At 37.8% G+C, this 25,676-nt stretch overlaps 1 long non-coding RNA gene across 1 annotated transcript; it reads left to right on the top strand.

Annotated features, from left to right (window-relative positions):
* The first annotated feature begins 207 nt into the window (after positions 1-207).
* Positions 208-8,740, top strand: LOC102257826. The gene is made up of 3 exons (XR_313971.2): positions 208-361; positions 1,313-1,384; positions 8,635-8,740. It is a non-coding gene; the product is annotated as an uncharacterized LOC102257826 (long non-coding RNA).
* Positions 8,741-25,676: the final 16,936 nt, after the last annotated feature.

Below are 25,676 nucleotides of genomic sequence, written 5' to 3' on the forward strand. Positions count from 1 at the left end.
AGACATCCTAACAGGTGTGAAGTTTTACCTCATTGTGGTAGACACATGATCTTCTACACTGGTAACCCTGTGAGATACTTACAGATGTGGAGACTGAACCACAAAGAAAAAAAGTTCCTCAAAGCCAATTTGATAGAATTAAAATTCACACCCTGGCCAAACCCACAATTCCTAACCAATGTTCTCCTGCTGCCTTTAGGCCTTGTGTCCCAAGAGAGCTGAGTTTCACCGTCTGGACCCAAACACCTGCTTTTCATCATTAGTCGGCCATGTTGGAAGGTAGAAGACCAGCTTTGTAGGGCCCCAGGCCTGCTTTACCCTCAGAATAATCTCAGCAACTGTTTCCTCTGCTCAGTGCAAGGTGATTACTGTTTCTGCTCCTTTTTGTTTCTCTACCTGAGACTTGCTATTGATACATTTACATGAGACTAGCTGGTGTTCCAAACCTCTCTGCATCAGACTTTTATTATGTCTGTGATGCCTCCTTGCTTCCAGCCCTCGCTGGGTAGGAAATACCCGCTGGCCTGCAAAGACATATGGATTCATCCTTGTTAACCCCGTGGCATTTTAAATGGCCTGTCTGTTTCCGCAGCCTGTGAAACATGGTTCCATTAGATTTGTGTAAGGGCCAGGCTGTGATGATGACCTAGAAAAAGTCCAAATCTACAATTAGACTAAAATAAAACCTGGGGGTTTCTAAAGTCTCTATGGAGAAAACCACAAGTCTATTCATTTTTCCACTTAGTTTTGACTCAGCCGGTAATATTTATAGAGAGGTCGTTATGCTCACAAAACTGTCTACCAGGAGCCTGACTCATGATTCCTAATAAAAATGGGTTTCAGACAATCTAAGACCTGTGGGAACAATCAGGTGATTTCAAAATATTAAGAACCATTTATTAGAACAAAAAATGTTTGGGTAATATTAAGAATGTCTATCCTGTAAATTAACACCAAGCTCTTAGAGCATAGCCAACAAATCAATGCAAATCATCTTATATTGAATTTCTTGTTGGCTTGTGTAATTATGAATTACCTGACAGCACTTAAATCATAAATACTCCCCATTTGGACACTGGCTGTGAAACTCCAGGACTGACAGACTCAGCAAGGGTCCCCGGCCTTGGTTCCATAGTTGTGATCAGATGGTCTTTTGCTCTTGTGTTTCAGTGTCTCTAGCTTAACCCTGAATGAATGGAGTTCTTTCACGTGGGGCCCCGTAAACGAGAGATTGAGAACTAAGATACGAATATTTTGGAGTGTCCCACGCAGGAAATGCCTTCATGTCTGTCACTACATTATGTCTGCTTAGGTGGGATCAGTTTCGTCACTGGCAACACTCCACCGGAGGACTGGCAAATGCACACAATCACAATGTCCAGAGGTCAGTGCTCAGTTCTGGTCCAAGTCTTCTTCATCCTCTCCTTGGCCGCTATATCCAAATGGCCATCTTCCGATTTATGGTAATGATTCCATAATGAGCAACATAACTTACATAACTTATTAATGAGCTTCAACTACTAAATTGGGTTAATAACTATCTTTGAAACTGTTGTTGTTTTTTAAATTGATTTTAGAGAGAGAAAGGGAGAGAGAGATACCTTGGTTTACTTAAGTATTCCAAGCCTCAGTTTGCCCACCTGTTTAATAGATGATTCTTGGGACCTGTCTCACAGGATGTATTAAATAATTTATGCATATAAAGTGCTTAGCACAATGCTTGCCACATAGAAAGGCCCCAATAGTTGTTAGTTGTTAATTGTAGAGACAAAGATAGTAAACTAACAAGGATTTTATTTTCAGTTATTTGGACTAGATACAGCCCTGGTATCAGGTATTTATTTAGGTTACTAGTCGATTGTGAGCCTGGATGAGTCTTTTTCTCTCTGTGGTCCTACTCTGGTTCCTAATGTATAAAATGGAGGAATTTACTATAGAGGTGTAACCCACCTCTAATATTATACCCATTCTGGCCCCAATTATGTCTCTCTTCTAAATACAAACATTAGCTGCCAGGTGATGAACTGGGGCTGAAAAAAAGTTGCACAATATGATAAAATTGTCAATATTCTTTCCATGTTAAGCCTCTTAGAACGTAGACTCACGCTAGAATGTACACTCCGGGAGGGCAGGGATCCTGACTTGACTTGTTCACTAACATATCCTGGCACCTAGAATACTTTGTGGCATATAAGAGATGCTCAGAAAGTATTTGCTGAATGAAAAATATTAATATCCTATATGAAAATAGACATTTCAGTAAGAAGGAAAGTGACTAATGGTCATTTTTCAAAGACTTTTTGCTGTTTAGTAAATAAAGAAATCCTGCTAAAAACAATGCATATAATTTGTCAACTGTGAAACTGGCAGATGCTAAAAAAAATAATAATACATCATTGGTAAGTGACAGAGGAATGATCAGCATAACCTTGTTAGACTACTATATTTTTAGAATTCAGTAGCTTAAAAATGTGCATATGCTTTGACCTAGCACTTCTACACCCAGAAATGTGTCTGAAAGGAGAGGAAATAAGTACGCAAAGATTTAGCCACAAAAAAGCTGTTTACATTATCAAAATTTGAAGCAACCAAAATGTCAAACTATAGGAAATTTGTTAAATAAAATATGGTACAGTCTTATCTTAAAAATATGTTTGCTTGTTTATTTGTTTGTTTTTTTAAAAAGAGAGAGGAAGTGAGAGGGAGAGAGAGAAACATCAATGAGAGTTTTAGATCGGCTGCCTCCTCCTGCATGCCCTGTACTGGGGATTGAGCCTGAACCCAATCATGTGCCCTGACCTAGAATTGAACCTGTGACCTCTCGGTGTATGGGATGACACTCAACCAACTGAGCCACAGAGGCCAGGGGAGATGATAGAGTCTTTTAATGAAATAGTAATTAGCCATTGAACACATTGCAAATTAATATTTATTAGCAAAAATGCTGATAATAAATTTAGAGAAAGGCAATTTATGAGATAGCATGCACAGCATAATTCCATATAAAAATCTATGACTCGACCATTGTGGTTCAGTGGATTGAGTGTCGTCCCATGGACCAAGAGGTCCCAGGTTCGATTCCAAGTAGGGGGCATGCAGGAGGCAGCCAACCAATGAGTCCCTCTCATCATTGATGTTTCTATCTCTCTCTCCCCCTCCCTTCCTCCCTGAAATCAATAAAAAATATATTTAAAAAAAATCTATGTACGTACATCTATAGAAAAGGTGTCTTTGGCTTAAATCTACAAAATTAAATTTAGTTATATCTGGGTAGTGTAGGTATACATACTTGTAGTTTTCTTTTTCCTAATTTTTTCAACATTTTTTACTATGGCTATAAATTGGTTTTATAATAAAATAACATATCATATTAATTTAAAAATTTACCTTTTAGCTTTCATAAATGTAGACTTTTGGGAAAGATGTGTGTGTGTGTGTGTGTGTGTGTGTGTGTGTGTGTGTGTGTCTGAACTGTGTTCTTTGCTCATCCAGACTTTCTTACACGCTCAATAGCATGGCTAAATTAATCAGATTTTAAGCTCCTTAAGGGCAGGGTTTACATCTTTTCTTTATTCTTTAAAGTCTCTCGCACCCCTTCTGGCTGCTTAATAAAACTTCCCTGCTCTGAATTGAGTGGAGAGCAATTTGAATTCCTGCTCCCATTAAATGAATGCCCCTATGAGTCAATTTAAACAGTGCCAGTAATAAGAGTATCCCTCAAGGTTTCCTTTTATTGGAATCCGGTTCCCAGGATCACTGACACTTGGGGACAGAGCCTCGCGCACTCGGGCAGGCGCCGAAGCAGGAAGATGTTTATTGTGCGTTGCTGCAGGGTGGCTCAACTAAGGAAAGGGGAAGTGTTTCAGCTCATGTGAAAAATAACTTTCAGATAATTAAAGGTGGACATCAGTAGGAGATGGCTGCGTAGTAAGTTCATAAACTCCCTTTCCCTAGAAATATCCAAGCTGAGGTGCAGAACCAGTGCTGGCACAGGGCCTGGCAGCGAGTAAGATCTCTCATTGGGTGCCCTTAGACAGTGGTTCTAATCTGCATGGCCCTCACCTCTCAGGCCTTAGCAAGGCCGGCAGTATTCACTTCCTTGTGAGGAGACAGGCAGGTGGGAATAGAATTCAGTTTTGGTCCCAGCTACACACACTCTAGTCATTCCTTACTTCCTCTCACTTTCCCAACTGCATGTTGCCTTGCTGTCTGGAACCCCTCTCAGGTTTCTGCCATGTGAGTGCTATGTGCTCATCTGCGCACGTTTTCTTAGGTGGGACCACCTGGCTGTATTCCGTGTGAACTTCAGCCCTCCCTTTCACTCTACACACAGTCCAGAATCCTAAGGTTGTGTTCCTTAAGTCAGGGGGCAGGTTCATGGGTGTATATTTTAATATCATACTTCCTGCCTTACATATTTACGAATAAGATGAAAATTCTGACATATTTCAGATATAATAAAAGCACTTATTAAATCTCATTTCATTTTAAATGTATATTTTTATTGATTACAAAGAGGAAGGACACAGGAGAGATAGAACCATCAATGATGAGAGAGACTCATCGGTTGGCTACCGCCTGCAACACCCCTAACCGAGCCCGCAACCCGGGCATGTGCCCTGACCAAGATTTGTGATTTAACAGTGATGCTAGAGCCAAGAAAATAGCTTAGAAAGTACATATATTTTATACAATAATTATATACAAGGTGATCACTGTACACCTGTCCCTGTCTGATTCCTGTAAGGATGGAAAATGAAAACATGACCAATATTTTCAAACCCAGAGATGCATATCCACTTTGGAAGTGCACACTGCGGGCTAAGGATTCCACTGGAATTAAAAAGAATTTTTTTAATTCTTTTGTTTGTATTTCAGATGCATGCATCTTGATTCTTGTCTAAGAAAGAAAAGATTTAGATTCGGTATTTCTTTTCTGCCATATTTATGACCCTTCAAAAGGATATTTTTGATGTTACATAAGAAAGACAAAACAAAGAAAGAAAAAATGCTTTGATGTAGAAAATTCTTTTGTTCAACATGCCATATCTGTGCTAATAATGTGCCCAAAAGTTTGGAAAATGGTGAGAAAAGTGACATTTATTGTGTACTTATATCATGCCAGGAATTGTACGACAATAACTAAATTTCTTTTTCCCTTTATCAAACTCTTTTGTAAAAACCTGAATCCCGAAGCAACACAATATTAATAAAAGTGTCTTGCATTCACACGAAGCTTTTATAATTCATTAAAGCAGTCCTCCTTTCTTAGGGAGGAGGAAACCAACATTTATCGGATGCTGACTACGTGCAGCTCAGGAGCAAGGAGATTGTATACATAAAAATTTTACTTCTCATGATATATTTAAGAGATGGGTATTATTTCTCCCATATTTCAGATGAGAAAACAGAGATGTTAGAAAACGTGAGGGGATTACCTAAAGTCACATACAGAAAGTGCTGAGACTGACTTTATCATTCAGAGCTCATTCTGCTGGTAGCCTCTGCTCTGCGTGGGCTGTCTCTAAGTCATGAGGTAGCTATTAAGATACCCAACATCTGCAACTTATAAAAAGGCAACACTGCAGGGTTTTGTTGTCCAAGTCTTTGTGTTTAGCATCAAACATACTCAAGAACCTTGATCCACTGATTCTATATGTGCCTACAGCGAAGGAGTTCATAAAAACCATGGTTGTGACTTTTAAGAAGGAAATGCCCATTGTTTTCAATTATTTTACAGATGAGGTTCCTGTGTGTTTGGATAAAGACACTGACTCATAATAATGTTATTCCAACCAGTTAAAAATCCGACAATGGTGGAAACAATTAGAGACTTGGCCTCAAAGAGAAACACCAAAAATAAGGAGAAATACACAACCGTATCGAAGAATTTGAGGGAAGGGGAATCCACAGAGTTAGTTTTTTAAAAAACAAATGAGCCCAGAAAAATCAAGGACAAGGCTCTGATACTTCAGGATTGTGTTCCTGTCTTGGTGGTGAATTCTTTTACAGACTCACACTGTAGTTCACAGACCCTCAAATATTAATTAGAATGAGCTTCAAAAGGACCCCACCCACTTGCTCAACCATTATCCATACTCTGCTTAATTGGCAAAATTCAAAGACCATTTCCTGTACAAAAAATAAAAAAAGGAAAAGAAAAACAGGAAAATACTTCTTTTCATAGGAGTTTACTAAAATAATATTGAGAAATCCCGCAACAATGCCCATTTGTTTCTGGAATGTACTTAGTTTTCCAATTCATACTATTGATTCCTTTCTCTTTATCCATTTGTTTTTTTCCCCTAATGTGGAAGTTTCTAAAAACACTCCCTTTGACGTTTCCCTGAATTTAACTTCAGGGTTCACAGAACTGCACCATAAAACTCAAGTCTGCACAAGTACTTAAAGGTGATCTGCTCTGCCAAGTACCACGTTTTGAAAGAAACAACTGGTACATTTTTGCATTGCTTTATGAACTTCAACGGAAGAAGATGCCGTGGGATGAAATGATGAAAGACAGGAACCAGAGGCTGAAAACTGACCTAGAAATCTTAATTTTAGCAATCAAAGCTGTGGCTGAATTCAAGTAAACAGCAGCAGGGGTGAAATTATAGTACAAATTACCATGCGAGGCCAGAGAAATTATTCTCTGCTGCATGGTTATTAAGTGATAGATAAATAAATAACACTGTTGGACTGATTGACAAAATATAAGTGACCTAAAAGCTAAAAGGGTCACCCTGCAAATAGTACTGTGTAATCACCAGGCATTCTCAAGCTGAAATGAGATTTGTCACAGTAGAGAAATCTTAAAATGGTATCTGCCTGAGCCATTGCTAAAAGTCATTCATGAGTCCTTAATCCCAAGGAGCTTGCAACTCAGATGGCCATGTATTGGTCTTTATTTTCATTTTTGAAGAAGACCACTGGTGACCCATGGTGAGTAGAGATCTATGTGCCAGAACTGTTTCTCACATCCTGTAGTTCAACACTTTCACAGGCTTCCCCGCCCCCCAACACATTTTAACATCTCTGATTTCCAACCATTTCCTCGATTTGATGAAATATGGTAGTAATGACAATCAATGTACATGGGTTCTTCCATCTCTTCTCTCTTGCTGGTGAAAAGCATGGGCAAACTAGTTAGCATTAAAGTTAAAATTTACTGCCAACAAGACTGGGTGTCCACGTGTTATACATGGCATTCAACCTCTATTGGCTTTGTTAGCTGACAGAGCTCCCTGGCCCCAGACAACCTTGGAACACAATGACATGATGAACTGTGGTAGCAAATGGAACTGATGTTCACTTTTTAAAATGACACTCCACTGGGTTGTGGAGACAACCACTTGAAAAAGCACCCAGTTGCTGCTGTTGAACAAGTTACATGATTTTTTTTTAATTTACTGGTGTGACACTGGTTAACAAAATTATTCAGGTTTGCTGAGTCTCAATACTGTTCAATAATGCTCAACCATGATATAGATGATATAGCCTCTGATTTTAACCAATGTACCTTTAATTTAGCTTATCGATAAACAAGGGTTTAAATTCTTAGAATATATAATTATCTCTTACTGTCTGTTTCCCCAAAGCTAAAGTCAGATAGGGACAAAAAACAAACCCATATAGATTCAAAATTGTATAGCATTTACAAAGTACAGTAAGAAGTAATGGGTCAAAGATTAGTCCTCTGGGCTGCTGAATGGGTACATTTAATGAAGCAGAGTTCTGTAATGGCTTTCTCTGGGAGCTAAAACAGTCACTTCTGGTAGGAGTGTTGAGGCTTAGTCTTATGGCTCTGTCATTCCAGAATTAGGAGCAGTAGGAAATAGTTCACTAATATGAGGTTCCAAAAGCTCAAAATTACCAAGCTGTGCTGACTATAATAAAATATCAATTTGGGATTTTAATATATTTGAAGGACAAGGCATGGAATAAAATTATATTTGAGATATATCCTTCATTAACTACAGAATCCAGTTCCTTCCTCTACCCTCAAAAGCAAGTACATTTTAGAGGTAAAGAGGTGTATGGATGAAGTGAGATGCCCAAAGTCACACAGAGGCAACATCCTGGAGAGGAGGGTGATGATGATGGTAGGACTTCTGACTCTGAGCCCAGTACTTTTTAAATTATTATTATTGATTTCAGAGAGGAAGGGAGAAGTTGAGAGAGATAGAAACATCAATGATGAGAGAGAATCATCGATCAGCTGCCTCCTGCATGCCCCACACTGGGGATCGAGCCCACAACCCTGGCATGTGCTCTGACCAGGAATCGAACCATGACCTTCCGGTTCATAGGTTGACACTCAACCACTGAGCCACACCAGCCAGGCTGAGCCCAGTACTTTTGCTTTTGACTTCAATCTGTGATATGGAAATGCATATCAGTTTTGTCCACGTGCAAAAATGTGGACTATTTAGGCAACTTATACATTTGTTCTCTCTGTGCTATTTCTTGGATAATCAATAATAGATCTTAATAATTTATAACTTTTAGCTTCACTTTAAGTCCCTTTTATTGTTTCTATTATTTACCTAGAGATTGTCTACTCAACAAAATGTTAAATGCCTTTTATTGAGAAATTATAGCTCATTCTTGTTGTCAATTTCTCCCCTTCTCCAGGAAAACGTTCAGTTTGCTACTGGGAATGACACGATTCACTGCAAGTCCAGGAAACCGCAGTGATGAATAATGCTTGGAGGACCACCCTGGAGCAGCTCTTGCCCCTCCTGGTGTGTGTATCTGTTATTTGACACATGGGGTTGGCTGGACACCTTTCTGGGATTGGAATAGTATACTTGACTTACTATTTAGTGTGGAAATCTAGACATGAAAAATGTGTTTTGAGTCACCTGTTGAGAGCAAGTCTTAGTAGAAACTAGAAACTGGTTGAAGATTGTCTTGGGTTCTACCTGCTTCTACTTCTGTTTTGAGTCCCTTTCTTCTTTGCTTTTTAGTAACTCCATTCCTTTCAGATGCCCAAATGCCTTCATTCTTTCTGTGAGTAGTCCAGTCCCTACTGAACTAGCTGGAATCTCTGCCCATATCAATGTTTAGAAATCCTTTACCTTATTATCTTAGAGTTTTGATTTCCTTCCAGCTAATTAGACAGATTTATCAGTTACAATAATATGACAACAAATAACACATACCCTTTTGTATTATAGCTAGCCAGGGTCTGCCTGTCACATTTGATGTTTGAGTCCACAGAGCCAATGTTTAGAAGACTGTTGATTCACCTCAAGTGCAAACTGCTCCCCTGCAGATGACTCACTAGGACCATTTGCCTTAACACGTGGCTTTCATGTAGAATCTTTATGGAATGTTGTAAGTTTGTAAGCATGACAGTGGACCATGAAACATTTTAGCATCTTCCATTCCACCATGTAAGCAGCTGAATGACCACCTGGCTGGCAAGTGAGAGGAAGGAAGGATGTTGTTACAGAAGAACCACAAAGATTCTGATTGTACCAGGTGCAGTTCACAGGTTTCAGGAGCTCTATTTTCTATACTTCCCAAACCTTTTCTTTTCAAATATTTCGTTTCACAGTCTCTACAAGAACATAAATGTCTCCCAAAATAGAACATTTTTAGCATCCAAACTGCCCTCACATCTGGAAGTTTGTGTATGTGTCTATCAGAGCACATAGTTTAAAAAGGAAACAGAAAGAACACAAATATTACTCAAATCCTGACAAATGTTGAGTAAGCTCTGCATCAACCTTCCCCAATCTCAAATACAATTCCCTAGAAGCATGTTTTGAATATTGTTTCTATTTTATAATCTATTTATTTTAGACATGACTATTGACTTGTTTTACAAGAAAGGGGAAAATAATCTCTTTCCAATTACCTACCTTATTATCTAAAAAGTTATATCACTATTTTTTGAATGAAATCTTGGAAAAAATTTAATTTATTTTGACCTGGAATCATTGTTTCCCATTGAGCCAAGCAGTGCACGACTTTACATTCTTGTGTGGATATTACTACTTTTTCTCCTGGTCCTTTTGGTTCTCTTTTTGCTACATTTCCTTCTCACTTTCCTTTTCCTCTTACTTCTGTAGGGACAATCTCACCTTCACTTCGTGAAGTGAATTAAAATCTCGTAGAAATATATGTAAGTTATGGCCATTCCACTATAAATACATGCACTACATAACAACAATAGAAAATAACCAAGCCCAATGTCAAAAGAGTGCACACCCTGCTCTCCAGTTGGGAGGGAGCTTGTCCTTTGTGGCGTCTGCATTATTAGACGGGGTGCAGAAATCAAGGAAAAAGCGGAGTAACATTTTACCTAGATCTGTTGCCAGCCTAATGCCTTGTGCTCTTCCTTGTTTCCCTGGATGTTGAAGTGTGTTGATCTGTGATGTCTAATGGCAGACAGATTGGATTTTTCCTTAATTGCTGGTGACATGTCAGGTATGAGAAACGAGTAAGCACACTGCACTGAGCTGCAGTCCTTAGGAGCTCGTAAAACTATGTTTATAATTGAAATTTATAAAATGAACACAGTAACTGGAATTGGCTTTTAAAAAGACAATGGCATTTCTTACTTGTGTGAACTGCCTTCTTTTGGAAAAAAGGTAGAAGAAATGCCAGCACTAGTGACGGGTGTCACTGAACTAGAATAGTGTACTCCATGAGTAGCCTCTCCGTGTCTGCTTTACGTGACAAGTATGCATCAATTTCAGAGGCCCAGCATTACATTTTGAATACATTCCTGAAAAGCTTTCTATTATTGAGCCCAGAATAAAAAAGAGGAGATTCTGATGAGCAGCTTGATATTTAGAAACGACATCTGCTCTTTATACACAAAACCAGATCATCCACAACCACGGAGAGGCTTTATCTCTGACATGTAATTCTATAAACACGTCTATTTAAACACAGTAGCTGAGGGAGGGCACTCAGGTTAATGTTAATTTACTATATCACTAATGTTAATTAAGTAGGTGATTACAAGGTACTCGGGACTGCACTAGATATTTGATGTAGGGTTTTGGTTTTTGTGATTCCAAAGGTATATTGGGTTCTTTCAGTGCTTCTTATGGCATTATTATTACATACAGAAGTGTATGAAGGCACCCCTCACTGGAATTAGATAAACCTAATTTTAGAAAGTTAAATAACACATGTATAGTATTTCTCACTATAGAAATCATTGGGTTCATGTAACATATTTTAAGCTCCTTGAAAGGGCCTCCCTCCACCTTCATTGATGGACAAATGGACACATATTTTCTACCCAAAAGTTGAACCTCATTTAAAATTCACATGAAAATTGACCACATAGTCTCTATTGTCATGATTGATGCCCCATAAACTCACAACACACTGCTTTCTAATTTGGGTAACTAATTATTCAAAATATACTCTTACTATTTAAAGTCTCTCTTACAAGCTTATGAATAAATCGCCTCCCTTTCTTCCTCTCTTTTTTCTGTCCTAACCATCTTTATCCAACTATAAGTGTTTTTTTTAAAAAATATATTTTATTGATTTTTTTATCTCCTCCCTTTCTTCCTCTCTTTTTTTTCTGTCCTAACCATCTTTATCCAACTATAAGTTGAAGTGTTTTTTTTAATATATTTTATTGATTTTTTACAGAGAGGAAGGGAGAGGGATAGAGAGTTAGAAACATCGATGAGAGAGAAACATCGATCAGCTGCCTCCTGAACACCTCCGACTGGGGATGTGCTCACAACCAAGGTACATGCCCTTGACCGGAATCAAACCCGGGACCCCTCAGTCCGCAGGCCGACGCTCTATCCACTGAGCCAAACCGGTCAGGGCAAGTTGAAGTGTTTTTAAAAAACAATAACTACTATAAGTTAAGTGACAAGATAAGAGTGAGAAAAAATGGAACAAGGGAAAATAAAATGAATCCTGTGGCTGAGTTAGTGAGAAAAGAACCAGGCACCAGGTCTTGCACACGTAGTACAGTGAGGCTGCATTTGGGCTCTGAGCTATGCGCTTCTGAAACTAACAGGAAAATATGATCAAATAATTCATACAACGCATTGTATAAATAAAACATTTGCTCCGAAAAAGTGTAAATATTTAGGCACTAAAGCCATAAACATTGCTTTACAGCATGTTGTATAATGAGCTTAAATAAGATGGGAAGGGGCCAAAACGTGTTGCTGCAGCATCATGGATGTCACCAACCGTGACTCCAAATCTTAATGGCTGTCTTTTCCCTTCTATTTTTATTTGCAGTCCCAGCAGAATGGACTGAACCCAGCAAATGCCCCTGAGTGCCTGGTGAGTTTCCAGGTTCCATTTCTCCCCTGAGCTCCCACTCAATGCAATTGGTGACTAGGAGGGTAAGTCAAGCACACGTGGGTTTTATGCTTACCAAAAACCCGTTGGTAAGCAGCCAGCTCTTAGATCCCAAACTTTATTAGGAAACCAAAACAAAAAATATTGGTGACTTCTAGAACAATAGATTTGTGAGGCTTGCTGGTATTTTAAGAAACAAAGTAGCATCTCAATTACTTTATGGTTAGAAGGGCTGATCAGATGGCTATTTGTCTTGGTTTTTACAGTCATGAAAATCTTCAGATTTAAAATTGTCAAGGTATCTTCAAAGGAGATGATAAATATAATGATTATGTGTGTGTATTTGTTTAAAGCATTAACTATTTACATATAGACATTTATAATACACCACAATTTTTGTGAATCTATTGGCTCTTTTTCATTTCTCACTATTTTTTAAGCTTCAAAGAAATAGGTTGGGCTTTTCTGAACAACCAAGAATGCTTAGATAACTGTGAAAGTTTAGAACTACTCTAAACATCACCATTAGGCAATGGAATATAATTGACATTTTTAGAATACTCTACTGACAATATTAGATTTTTCTTGAGTGCACTTGGAATATTCACCAAGGTAGATCATATCCTAGGAGGAAAAAGCTTTTGAACATGTGAAACAATTAAAATTATAAAAGTAGGTTATCTCACCTTTAAAAAAGTAAACTAGAAATCAATTTTTAAAATACCAAGAAAATCTTTAAACACTTATAAGTAATCCATAGGTCAAGTAGGAAGTCTTAGTAGAAATTAGAAAATACCTTGAATTAAAATAAAATGAAAATAAAAAAATTATGTGATGTGGCTGAATCAATGCTTAGATAGAAATTCATAATCTTAAATGCTTATATTCAAAAATAAAAAGTCTTAAATCAATAATTTAAATTTCTATCTTAAGAAGTAAAAAAATAAAAATTAAAAAGAAATAAAAAGAGCAAAGCAACTAGGAGAAAAGAAATAATAAAGATATGAAAACACAAAGCCAATAGGGACAATCGATGGGGAAAAATAGTTCTTTGGAAAGATCAATGAAATTGACAAAATCTAGCAACACTGACAAAGCATAAAAAAGAGAAGACATAAATTACCAATATCAGGAATGAAATAAAGGTTATTACTAAACTTGGCAGCCATTAAAATAATAATAAGAAAATACCACAAATAATTCTGTGGACACAAAGTCACAAATTTTGTGAAATTTTGAAAACCACTATAAAAATTCACCTAAACTGAAAGAGATAACCTGAATAGTGTTATAACTATTAGAGAAATTGAGTTCATAGTTGAAAAAAACTTCCAAAAAAGGAATTTTCAGATCTATATGGTCTTACTGGTCAACTCTACTAAGCATTTAACAAAGAAATAAAACCAATTCTGCATAATTTCTTTAAAGAAACTAAAAGAGAAGGAAATATTTAATAATTCATTTCATGAAGACAGCATTACCCTAATAACAGATTAGACAAAGGTGTTACAAGAAAAAAAATACACATCAATATTCTCATGGGTACAGATGCAAACATCATTAAAAAGATTTTACTTGAATTCAACATTATATGAAAAAATATATACATCAAAAATAATTGGGGTTCATCACAAGGATGGTTCAACATTTTTAAAAAGTCAATCAATATTATTCACCATGTTAACAATCTAATGAAGCAAAACCTCATGAGCAAATTAATTGATGTGGAAAAAACATTTGACAAAACTCAATGTCCACTCATATGTGTGTTTTTTTAAATAAGCAAACCAGGAATAGAAGGGAAATTCCTCAACTTGATAATGGACATTTACTGAAACCCACAGCTAAGCTCATACTTTCACACGAAAGACTGAATATTTATCTCCTTACTTCAGGAATAAGGTAAGAATGTACATTCTCACAACTTTTGGTAAGCAAAAGTTAAAGTCCAAGCCAGTACAATAAGGGACGGACAAGAAATAAATGGTATCCAGACTGAAGAGCAATAAATAAAATGTCTCTATTCTCAGACAACATGATTTTCTACGCAGAAACTTGTAGAACTAAGTTAAAGAAGGGCACAGGCTACATACAAGCCCAACACACAAAATCAAAGGTCTTTCTGTATAGTAGCAATGAGCAATTGGAAACCAATATTTTAAAATACATTTACCATACACAGTTCTCAAATAAATGAAAGATTTGGTTGTATATATCTAAGAAAATTTATACAGAATCTATATGCTAAAAACATTAAGAAAGCAATCAGAAAAGACTTACATAAAAAAGCGACATTCCTTTTTCATGGATTGGAAGACTCAACATAGTAAAGACATTTGTTCTTCCCAAATGATCTACATATTGGATGTAATTCCCAGTAGGAGTTTTTTGTAATATAGAAATGTTGATGCTAAAATATATGTGTTAAATGAAGGACCTAGAATAGCAAAAGCAATTTTGAAAGAGGAAAATGAAGTTGGAAGAATCAGATTACTCTTTAAGATTAACTATAAAGCTAAGTAAATAAGACAGTGGGATATTGGCAAAGGGATAGACCCATAGATCAATGGAACAGAATGTATAGTCTAGATTTAGACCCACAGCAATATGGCCAATTGATTTTTGACAAAAGTGCAAATTTCATTCGATGGAGAAGGATAGTCTTTTCAACAAATTAAATTGGAAATCAAAATTGATATGTAAACTAGTATGCAAAGAAATGAGCCTCCATTTAAACTTCACACTTTATGCAAAATTTAACTTAAAATGGGTCAGAGATGAACATACAAAGTCTAATTACTATAAAATGTTTAGAGGAAAACATAGGAGAAAATCTTTGTCATATAGAGTTAGGCAAAGAGTTCTTAGATGTAAATCAAAACTCAAACCATAATATAATTGATAAATTGGACTTCAAACTTAAACATTTTGCTGTGTGGAAACAATCTACAAACTGGGAGAAAATATTTGCAAGTCATATATCTTACAAGGAACTTGTATCCAGAATATATAATGAACTCTCAAAACTCAAGAGGAAATAGGCAAGCAATCCAATTAAAAAATGGGCAAAAGTCTTGAGCACATCACACCAAGAAGATACAAGAAAGATATAAGCTGTGGGTGTCAGTAAGTGTCCATTATTAGGCCTATAAAAAGATGGTCAGCGTCATTTGATATTAGGTGAATGCAAAGTAAAATCATGATAAAATACCACTTACTCACCTATGAGAATGGCTAAAGTAAAAAATAATGACAATACCAAGTGCTGACAATGAAGCTGGACAACTGGAACTCTCATATATTACCAGTGGGATGCAAACCAGGACACTGAAATGGGGAAAATTTGGCAGTTTTTCATAAAGTTAAACTTATGTTTACTATATGAGTAAATAATGCTATTTCTGGGCATTTACGTTTAAGAAGTGAAAATAATGTTTATGCAAACACCTATATGTGAATGCTATGGTAGCCCCATTTATAACTTCCCAGACTGAAAAAAGAGTCCTTTAGTAGGTGAATGGATATACAAATTGTGGTCCACCAGTACAGTGGAATATTACTAATCCATAAAAAACAACAAACTATTGTTATCAGAAACATCTTGAATTACTATCAACAGCATTATGGAGATATGAGCATCTCAGCTTTGCTGGAGGTGGAGCTGATCAAAGTCAACAGGCTTGTGGTCCCTCACTTTAAAAGTAGGAAGCACCTGTAGAAATTGCCTCACTTACCTAATCTATGTATGGGGAAGGGGTGGAAAGAGGTCTCAAAGCAGCCTAAATCTTTAATGTGGGACCTATGCATTTTTCAAATAGCTAGTGAAGTGAGAGCACGTCTATACTAAATTAAGTGAAAAAATATTCCAAGTGGCAGCATGGTAAGCATGATCTCACTTAGTAGAAAACAATAAAAAATAACATATTTTTTATATAAAGTATATAACTTGGAGGCAGAGTATATGAAATATGTATTATGTAGTCATTAAAACAAGTGAGACAGCTCTTTGAGTATTGGCATGATTTTACCTAGTAGCTTTATAGTGTTGAAGAGCAGTGTGTTCTGAATGAATGACTTTCTGTTAAAAAATAATTTTGTGTGAATCTATATGTATGTAATGACATAGAGATATAGATTCTGTAGAAACAGGTGTGTGTGTGTTAAAGCATGGGAAAAACAAGAACTGTAAATGGGGTTATCTCAAAGGTGGCTTACTTACAGGGGACATTACTAGGGAATGAGAGGCCTTTCATTTTTCATAACTTAAGAAAATGCTTCCCATCTCAAACCTAATCATGCACATTTATCATTTCTTTTAACATGAAAGAAGAGGAAAAAAGTCTGATCAAATGAGATTAAATATTATTTGCTTTGTGTCACCAAAATTTCTACAATAAACAAATATAACTTTGGAAAACATTACTAAATTTATTATTAAATGGAACAAATCTATATTTATGCCATTATACCTTTATTATAAAACACCTCCACTATTATTAAGAATTAAGTTTATTTATAAGTTCCAGCCTATACATGTCCCCATCCCAAACTTTTTTAAACTTTGCTAAACCTAATTTTCTAAGATATCAGAAGGGCTTACAGAAATGTTAGAGATATGTTCCAAATGTATGAGCAGAGCAGAAACATCTCCCTAACTTTAAAAATAACTTTCACCTTCCCATCATTTACCTGATACACATGAGCCCACCTTCCTCAATATCCTGGGTATTTGTGGTTCACCATTACAGTTCGGTGATGTGGTCACATGGTCAGGATGTGCTGAGCTAGGGTTTATAATGAGCAACTCCAATCTCTGAGGCTGAAAAGGACACAGGTGGACGTCTTGCTCATGCTACACGGTTATGCTACTTGCCCATCAATGGTTTCCTGGAATTCTTCCAAAAAGGACACAGGTGGACGTTTTGCTCATGCTACTTGCCCATCAATGGTTTCCTGGAATTCTTCCCCAACTCTTCTTCACTCAAGAACACGGTTGCTGAAGGCTCCACCTCTCTGCTTCCACATTTGATTGGAAAAAGGAGGGTGTTGAGTCACATTATTGGATTTTAAATACTTCTTCCAGGGTGTCCTGAGTACTTCCTCCTACATTTCATGTGCTAAAGGAGGTCAGATGACCATACCTAATAGTAGGAATGATCAAATCCTACTATTAGCTTTGAAGGAGAAAGGCCAAGAACATTTGAGGAACAGAACTAGCAGAACAAACATAATTAGAATCATGGGCTAAGCAACAGCTGCCATGAGTAAGAGTCCAATAAATTCAGCCCATTAAAGTTACATTTTTCATGTAACAGATTTATTTTAAATTGCGTGGTAGAAAAATTTACACTTTTTATAGTGTTCCAAAACTGTTCTTAATAAAAAGGAACTTGACTGATACTAGTTCATTTTTCTCTAAAAAGAAAGAAACTTTAAGGCGGTTGGCTGTTTTCAGATGTTAACCACTACCAAGTAAAGGTAGAAAAGTATTAGAGAAGAAAAAATTTTCATTAGGCTTAACCAGAGTACTGCCATTAGCAGGAATTTTTTGGACTTTTTTCATTTATCTGGTTTACTTATCTAGCTATATTTATTGACTTTACCAGAGTAGTTTTGAATGCCTACTAAGAGCTATGGATTTTGCCAGGCACAGACCACTCAATGTCAACACTTTGAACTCTTGTGATCAATTTAAGCATCATCAGTAAATAAGGTACAATCAAAATATGCCTGGAAATGAGCGCAAGCTAACTTTATTTTGCTATTTGAAAACTGGGTTACTTCAGCATAGATTCCAGGCCTGGGGTATACAGTATATGCCCGGAGCATAGCTCACTGAAGTTATTATTGGCATTGCATCAGAAACTTAAAATTCAGAACCAATATTTATGAAAATGTGTGTGCTCACAGTAGTTAAGACGCTATGGTTTTTGACCTTGAAAGTAAGTTGTATCATTTCATAAAATATTGATGCTAAGTCATTATGCATTCCCTTCCTTCCTGCCCACCTCACCACTCATCACCACTTTACAATCTTCGTTTCTATCCACGGTCGTCGTGGCCACACCTGACTGTCTCTGGGGAAAAGACCTCTGGTTTCAGATGTGCGGAAACTGTGTTTCCTGATCCCACAAGGACTTATCAAAGATCAGAGCTCTTTGCGTACATCTAAGAAGCAGGCACGCTGCATATTCGCAAACATCAGAGCCACCCGTTGCTCAAGAGGTTCATGCTTTTGACAGCAGACACCAGTGTGTTTTAGGTTTAATGAGACTACTTTCTAGACTGTTCCATGGTCCAGTTTTGAAGTCAATCATTAATACAATAGTTAAATCCTGGCATTCGGGGGATAATTTTTCTATATAAAAAAAGATCATCCATTGAATTAAAAAAAAGACATAATGGGGAATAATGTGTATCTAATTATTAATGTACTATAGAAATTAGCTTTTATATTGCAATTTATATTGCAATTACCTCCTTGGTGCTATAAAGCAGAACAATACAGAAGAACTTCTTTATTAATGTCTAATAGCATGGTAATTTAAAATATTCAACTTTCTTTAATAAGGTAGTGTATGAAATGTTACTTAATTTGACAAGATTAATTATACAATTAATTTAAGACTGCTCTCAATTAAATTAGTAAAAATTCTTAGGCTTGTTGCTTTTGAAAGGAGTGCTGGAACCTAGCATGAAGTGAAATGCCAATTAAGCATAATATTAATTATACTAAGATGGAATAATGCATGTTTTGTTAATATAAAGGGCATTGTCGGAGAGTTGGTAAAGAGGCATTATTTTATTACTTTAATAATAATGATACCCCAGCCCTCTAAACAATTTAAAGGATCTTCAATAGTGCTGGAAAATACACTGGCTTAGGACGGTGCTTAGAAGCACTCAAGACAAGAACAATACAACTCCTGCCTTGGTGGTCCTGACTCCCCATATTTTGGGGTTCTGTTCCCATAAAAGTATTGCCAAGAGGAGCTGACTGTCAAAATACCTCCACTGTGACATTATCAAGGTGAATTCATCATGGTCCAGGGGCTAATCCTCAGCTTTTCTGGTCCAAAAACTTAAGCTTGTCAGAGCCTCAGGGTTACTTAGATCCAAGTCAACTGAGAGATGCTAATTAAATTCATAATTCACTGAAGTATAATCACAAAATCCTCATTTATATATTTACAATGGAGAACTCTACCTTTTGGGGGACCAGAGGGCCCAATTCCTGTATTTACAGTGAGCTCTTTCATCATGTCAGAGTTCCTGGGAAATTGTTTCATTGATGTAAAGGTAGTTTGGTGTATAAGGAAGTGTTGAGAGTAAATCATTCAGGCTATGCTGAAGTCAAAGCTTCACTCCTATTCCATCACACAAAACACCTCTTTAGTAACTAGAATGTTTCTTCGCTCAGATGTTCTACACATGTCTCTCTGCATCCACAAAAGTCCAGCGCTCTCCACAGGGCTGCTGGACTCTGTGCTGACTATGGCTAAAGGGCAAAAGGATGAGGGTTAAGGTGCAGGTTATAGTGTTTGGCTGGCCACATTATGCAAGCCAAGTAGAAAAGGGAGGCTAAGAGACTGGGGGGCTGCTGGACTCTGTGCTAATTCTATGGCTAAAGGGCAGAAGGATGAGGGTTAAGGTGCAGATTATAGTGTTTGGTTGGCCACACTATGCAAGCCAAGTAGAAAAGGGAGGCTAAGAGACTGGGAGAAAACCCATTGATCTGGGTATAATTAAGTCTTTCTGGGCTGAGAATCATTCTGAATATATCATGTAACTTTGCATGCTTTATAAGAACTGTTGAATTTATTAATTCAAGTATCGTACTTCTGGGGAAACCAGAAGCACCTAGCATATTGAAACTAATGGTTCTCTGAGTTGGGGTTGGTGTTGGACGAAAAACAGGGTTTCTATTAACTTATATGGAGGAAGGAGGAATTCTTTCCTTTGGGGTGATGTCAAACTGCATCAGGGCTATGGATTGGGAGCAGAGGACAGGCTGGATGCAGCCCCTATTCCAGCTGAGTTTCAGCTCTCTTTTGGCTCCAGGTAGTGGAGCCATTGAACAATTTACAAAATGCAACATGATGCATAAAGACTCACTAGAAACGAGTTTTCGGAGGTAGGTTGCACATCTATTACAAAGGATTTTTTCCTCTAGGGCCACCCATAAGAATGAGGGTAAGATCTGTAGTTAAAACAAGAGTGTTTGAATGCATCATGTAGTAGTCTTGGTTTCCAAATGCAGATTGACTCCAATTTACAAATAATCAGAATTTCAGGTGAAAACAACCAGAGAGATCATTTCTTCTAAACTTGTCATTTTCAGATGAGAAACTGAAGTGCCATGAAACTCAGCCTCACACAATTAGTGGTAGAGTTGGACCTCAAGCCTAGGTTTTATGATACCCAACCTAATGTATTTTATATTATACCTTGTCATTGGACAAATCTTATAAAGTGCATGCAATATAAATTACTATAAGTTAGCAATTTCCCAAATTCCAAAACCACCAAAAAAGATTCTTTGAGTTCATATCATGCATATTCAATGGGTAGTTGTCCCAAGGTGATGGTTATTATAGAAACGATACTTTGCACTTTTCAAGTGTTTACTGTGTGCCTGCCATCATTTTAAAGATGGTTCACTTTCCTATTGACTTCAACTAGAAATTGAGGCTTCAGTTCCTCCAAAACAAGTGATGGCTCTAAGACACCTAAATTAAGATTCTTAACATGTAGTAGAAAGAGCATTGTGTTAGTATTCGCAGTCTGCACGCACTTAACTCTGCTATCCAGCCTTCATTTAAATACTTCACAGGTATTTAAAAGTGAGCTGATTAAAATGCACCACACATGTATTAAAATTTGCAACTCACAGAGAGTCCTTGCTGACTCCGCCTGAGTGGAATGCTTAAGTAAAAACAACATAACCATCTTTGATTAGAATTTAATAAAAAATAAAGAGGTGCTTTAAATGGAATTGCTTATCTATCTCTATCTATCTATCTATCTATCTATCTATCTATCTATCTATCTATCTATCTATCACCTATCTATGCACATATACATATACACTCACACACACTCTGATCAAACTAGCCATGATCTTCTCAAATCTCCAGTGGGCAGTCCTTTCTAAGAATAATGGGTTACCTACAAGGACATTAAGTATTTAGCAGCAACCCACCGAGATACTGCTGCCTAGGGATGTTTAATGGGGTTGAACAGGAAGTGCCATGGTGTCACACAGTGCAGAATTTGTTTTCAGGAAAGACTAAGCAGGAATTTACTCTTTCTATTGAAGGCCATGTAAAGAGTCTTCACATTGCTACATGGTAGAGAAGGGCCCCATTTACATAGCCCCCAAGGGAAGGAGAAAGTGGTGTCTAATATCAGATTCAGTGTATAGTCTTCATAATTTAATGTTTATATTTATTGTGTGTATAATAGGGCTCTTTCATTTATAGTGCATGCCTCTTCGCAAGCTTAGAAAATGCCCTAAATTTCAAACACACCTAAAAAATGTTCTTTGGATTCTTATAATACACTAAAGGCCCGGTGCATGAAAATTCATGCACTGGAGTGGGGGTCCCTCAGCCCGGCCTGCCCCCTCTCACAGTCAAGGAGACCTCAGGGCCAGGAGGTGACCTGGCGATCAGGGGAAGACAACTCTGGCATGCCTGCCACCCCCCACCCCCCACCCCAGCAGGGCTGAAAGGACTGGGGGAATCCGGTGGGGCTGGGCGCCGCCATCTTGTGGATGTGGGTGCTGCTATCTTTGAGGGTGTGGCAGTCAATTAGCATATTCCCTTCTTATTAGATAGGATAATCAGTGAGTAGTTGTCCAAGGTTATGGTCATTATGAAAATAACAGTATGGGTTTAGTGAATGCTTACCACGTGCCTGGCATTAATTATTCTAAGCACTTTTTGTATATTTTATTTAATTCACACAACTATTGTGTGGTAGGGCTATGATTCCTTCCATTTTATAAAAGGAAAAATTCTCTGTAAATTAAGTAATGTGCCCAAGATCATATAACTAGAAAGAGATGGAGCCAGTTTCAAATTCAGACAGTCTACCTCAGATCCTAACCTCTTGACACTACACAACGACAGCAGAAAGCCAACCACAGACTCTTGAAAAGGACACAATATTTATAAATATAGAAAAAGGAGATGAGAAGACATTTGGGCACAAAGAGCTACAGAGAGCAAGGCATCCAGAGGATACTCCCAGGTTCTGGGGCGAGTTTCTTTCACCGTTAAGTTCCCTCGAGTATAAGTGAATACAAGATTTCATTCTTTGATGTTTTCATATAATTAGTTGGAATCATGAAATTCCTCAGGAAATGGCTGTGATGCATGATAGTTATCATTGGTCATAATGGTGATCTTAACAGAGGGCTTGAATAGTTATGAGCAAGACATTATCAAACAGAAATGGTAACGTGTAGATTGAAGGGCAGGAAACCATGTTAGTCCAGATAAAAAGAGATGGCAGGTTACGTAGTAGATAAGCACAGTCTATTTTCTCTATGGTCCTGACAACCTGCCATCAAAGAACTCTAAGGATTAGTGAAAGTCATCCTAAACATAATAGCTGCCATTTTAAGAATTCCTAGTGCGATGTCCTACGCCAAGAAGGAGTTACTATAATCTATAATATTTCTTAAAAAAAAAAGCGAGTGACAGAGACCCCAAAGACTTATTAGCTACTAATTTCTAGACTGAAAAGATGGCATAATGAATCATCCAAAAATCAATTTGAAAACATCTGCAGAAGAACAGGTCACTGGCATTGTTATGAACTGGTCTGGACTGATCTAATCTTCTCCTGTGACAGAATGGCAGGGCCAACTTGATGGAGGAGAAATAATGGACATAATCTATCTTGACTTCAGCAGTGTAGACCCTGTCTTTTATGACTTACTCATTAATGATCTCAGTGGGATATTCTGCATCAGTATTCTCCTCACTGTGCTCTGACACAGGTTTCTATTGGTCCCTGAGGCTCTGGGTGATTTATTCCTATACTAGAGGCCCAATGCATTAAATTTGTGCAAGGGACTTGGCCCTCGCAACCCCAGCTTGGTCCGGAAGGTTGTCCGGAAGATCGTTTGGCTGTCTGGTCTAATTAACATATTATGCTTTTATTATTATAGATTCATGAGAGAAAACATTGAGTCCAAAGAGTATCTTACATTTGATTAAGCTATACCCTCTGCAGGAGGGTCTTACTCTACCTCAGAAACAGACTCATAGATACAGAGAACAGACTGATGGTTGCTAGATGGGAGGGAGGTTGGGAGACTGGGTGAAAAAGGTGAAGGGACGAAGAAGTACAGATTGATAGTTACAAAATAGTCATGGGGATGCGAAGTATAACATAGGAAATATAGTCAGTATTATTGTAATAACTACATATGGTGCTAGGTGAGTACTGGAAATACTAGGGGGAACCCTGTAAAGTATATGATTGTCTAACCTGAAAGTAATATAAAATAATATTGAATTTAAACTGTAATTGGAAAAAAAATAAAAAATAAAGCAATTAAAATCTCACTGAGTAGCCTGTCCTAGTTATGCCTATTTTTAAGCCTCTATTTTTTTTCTGGTAAACAGTAGGTGCTGCTTAATAAATGTGAACCAAGATGGACCCCTTTAGGTTTGATATTTAAAAGCCTCAGGTGAATGAAAGGATCTTTATGGTTATTATGGTCTTTGCAAGTTAAAAACTTGGTAAGAGGCTTTGACTTTGGACATCCTGCTGCTGTACCCCAGTGGGAAGAACCTTCTCCCTATAAGTTCCCTCCATATAAGTTCCTCTTACGTAGTGGGATATGTCTCCAGCTACTTAGAGCCTTTACTCCCAGACGTGGGAATACCTGATGGTAGGAAAGCCCAAAGAGCATAAGCAGAGGTTGCCTTGTGCGGGTTTGGCTCTCCCTTCCCTTCCTCTTCCACATTATTCCCCTGTGCTTCTTTTCCATGGATTTGCATGGGGCTGGAAATGGACATTTCCAGGAAAACTCAAGCAATTTTGGTACTCCTGTGCTTCCAGAGAATGAGCTGCAGAGAGTCCTAGAAGTGTCGTGGAGAAGTCAGTCCTTGGGATTCTCAAGTAAATATTTTAAGAATCAGAACTAGGACATACCGGAATCAGCATCTGGAAATATAAGGTTACTAGAGGCCCGATGCACGAAAATTCGTGCAAGAGTAGGCCTTCCTTCCTCCAGCTGCCAGCACTGGTTTCCCTCTGGCACCCCGGACCTGGGCTTCCCTCTAGACCCACAGGCAGGCACCTGGGACCCAGGCGGCTTCCCTTCAGCTCTGGCTTTGTCCAGAAGGACATCTGGAATGATGTCTGGAAGGACGTCTGGTCTAATTATCATATTACCCTTTTATTATTATAGATTTTTTTCTTACTCTAACTTAAATCTCTTCTTATTCAGCATTCTTTCAGGCATTGAGGAGGGAGTCTATGCCTCTCACAAGGAGGTAACTGTGGTGAGGGTGAACACTGCACTCAACCAAGAAGACCTACAGTTATAGGAGCAGGTGTTGGGGGCTTGTGAGTTAACTAGATTGATCAGAAGGCCAGTGGTGAGGTCCTGGCCCAAAGCAGAGGCAGCAGCGGGCATCTCCTGTGTTGAGCGTCTGCCCCCTGGTGGTCAGTGTGCATCATAGCGACTGGTCATTCCACCGTTTGGTCGATTTGCATAGTAGCCTTTTATTATATAAGATTTTTAATCCTCATCCAAGGACATGCAGAGAGAGAGAGAGAGAGAGAGAGAGAGAGAGAGAGAGAGAGAGAGATATGAGTCAGTTGCCTTTCATACATGCCCTAACTAGGGATCGAACCCACAACCTAGGTGTGTGTCTTGGCTGGGAATTGAACTGGCACCACCGGCAACTTTTTGGTGCACAGGACAACAATCAACCAACCAAGCCATTCTGACCAGGCAAAACTTACAATAACTTTTAAAGTAATCACCTAAGAGTAGGGAGCAGATAATAATGGTTACATGGGAAAGGCTCCTCTACTGACCGGCTCTGTAGCCTTGGGAAGATACTTAGCTTCTCAACACCTGAGCTACAGCAATGTTCAATGAGAATAAGACAGCACCTTCCTCAAAGTATGGCTGTGAAGGTTAAAGGAGACAAGCCTTGTTAAGTGCTTGGCACAATGCTTGGTTCTTAGTAAGTTCTCAATAAACATTACTATTACCAATAGTTGAGGATCATTGGAGGGTTGAATACTTGTAATGCTTTCAAAATAGCATATAATATAATAGAGGAAAAGGGAGGAGGAGAAATAAATGTTTTGCTTGAGAATCTGATACCTGTACCATCCAAATG

Source organism: Myotis brandtii, unplaced genomic scaffold (genome assembly GCF_000412655.1).
Source record: "Myotis brandtii unplaced genomic scaffold, ASM41265v1 scaffold395, whole genome shotgun sequence".
NCBI lineage: Eukaryota > Metazoa > Chordata > Mammalia > Chiroptera > Vespertilionidae > Myotis > Myotis brandtii.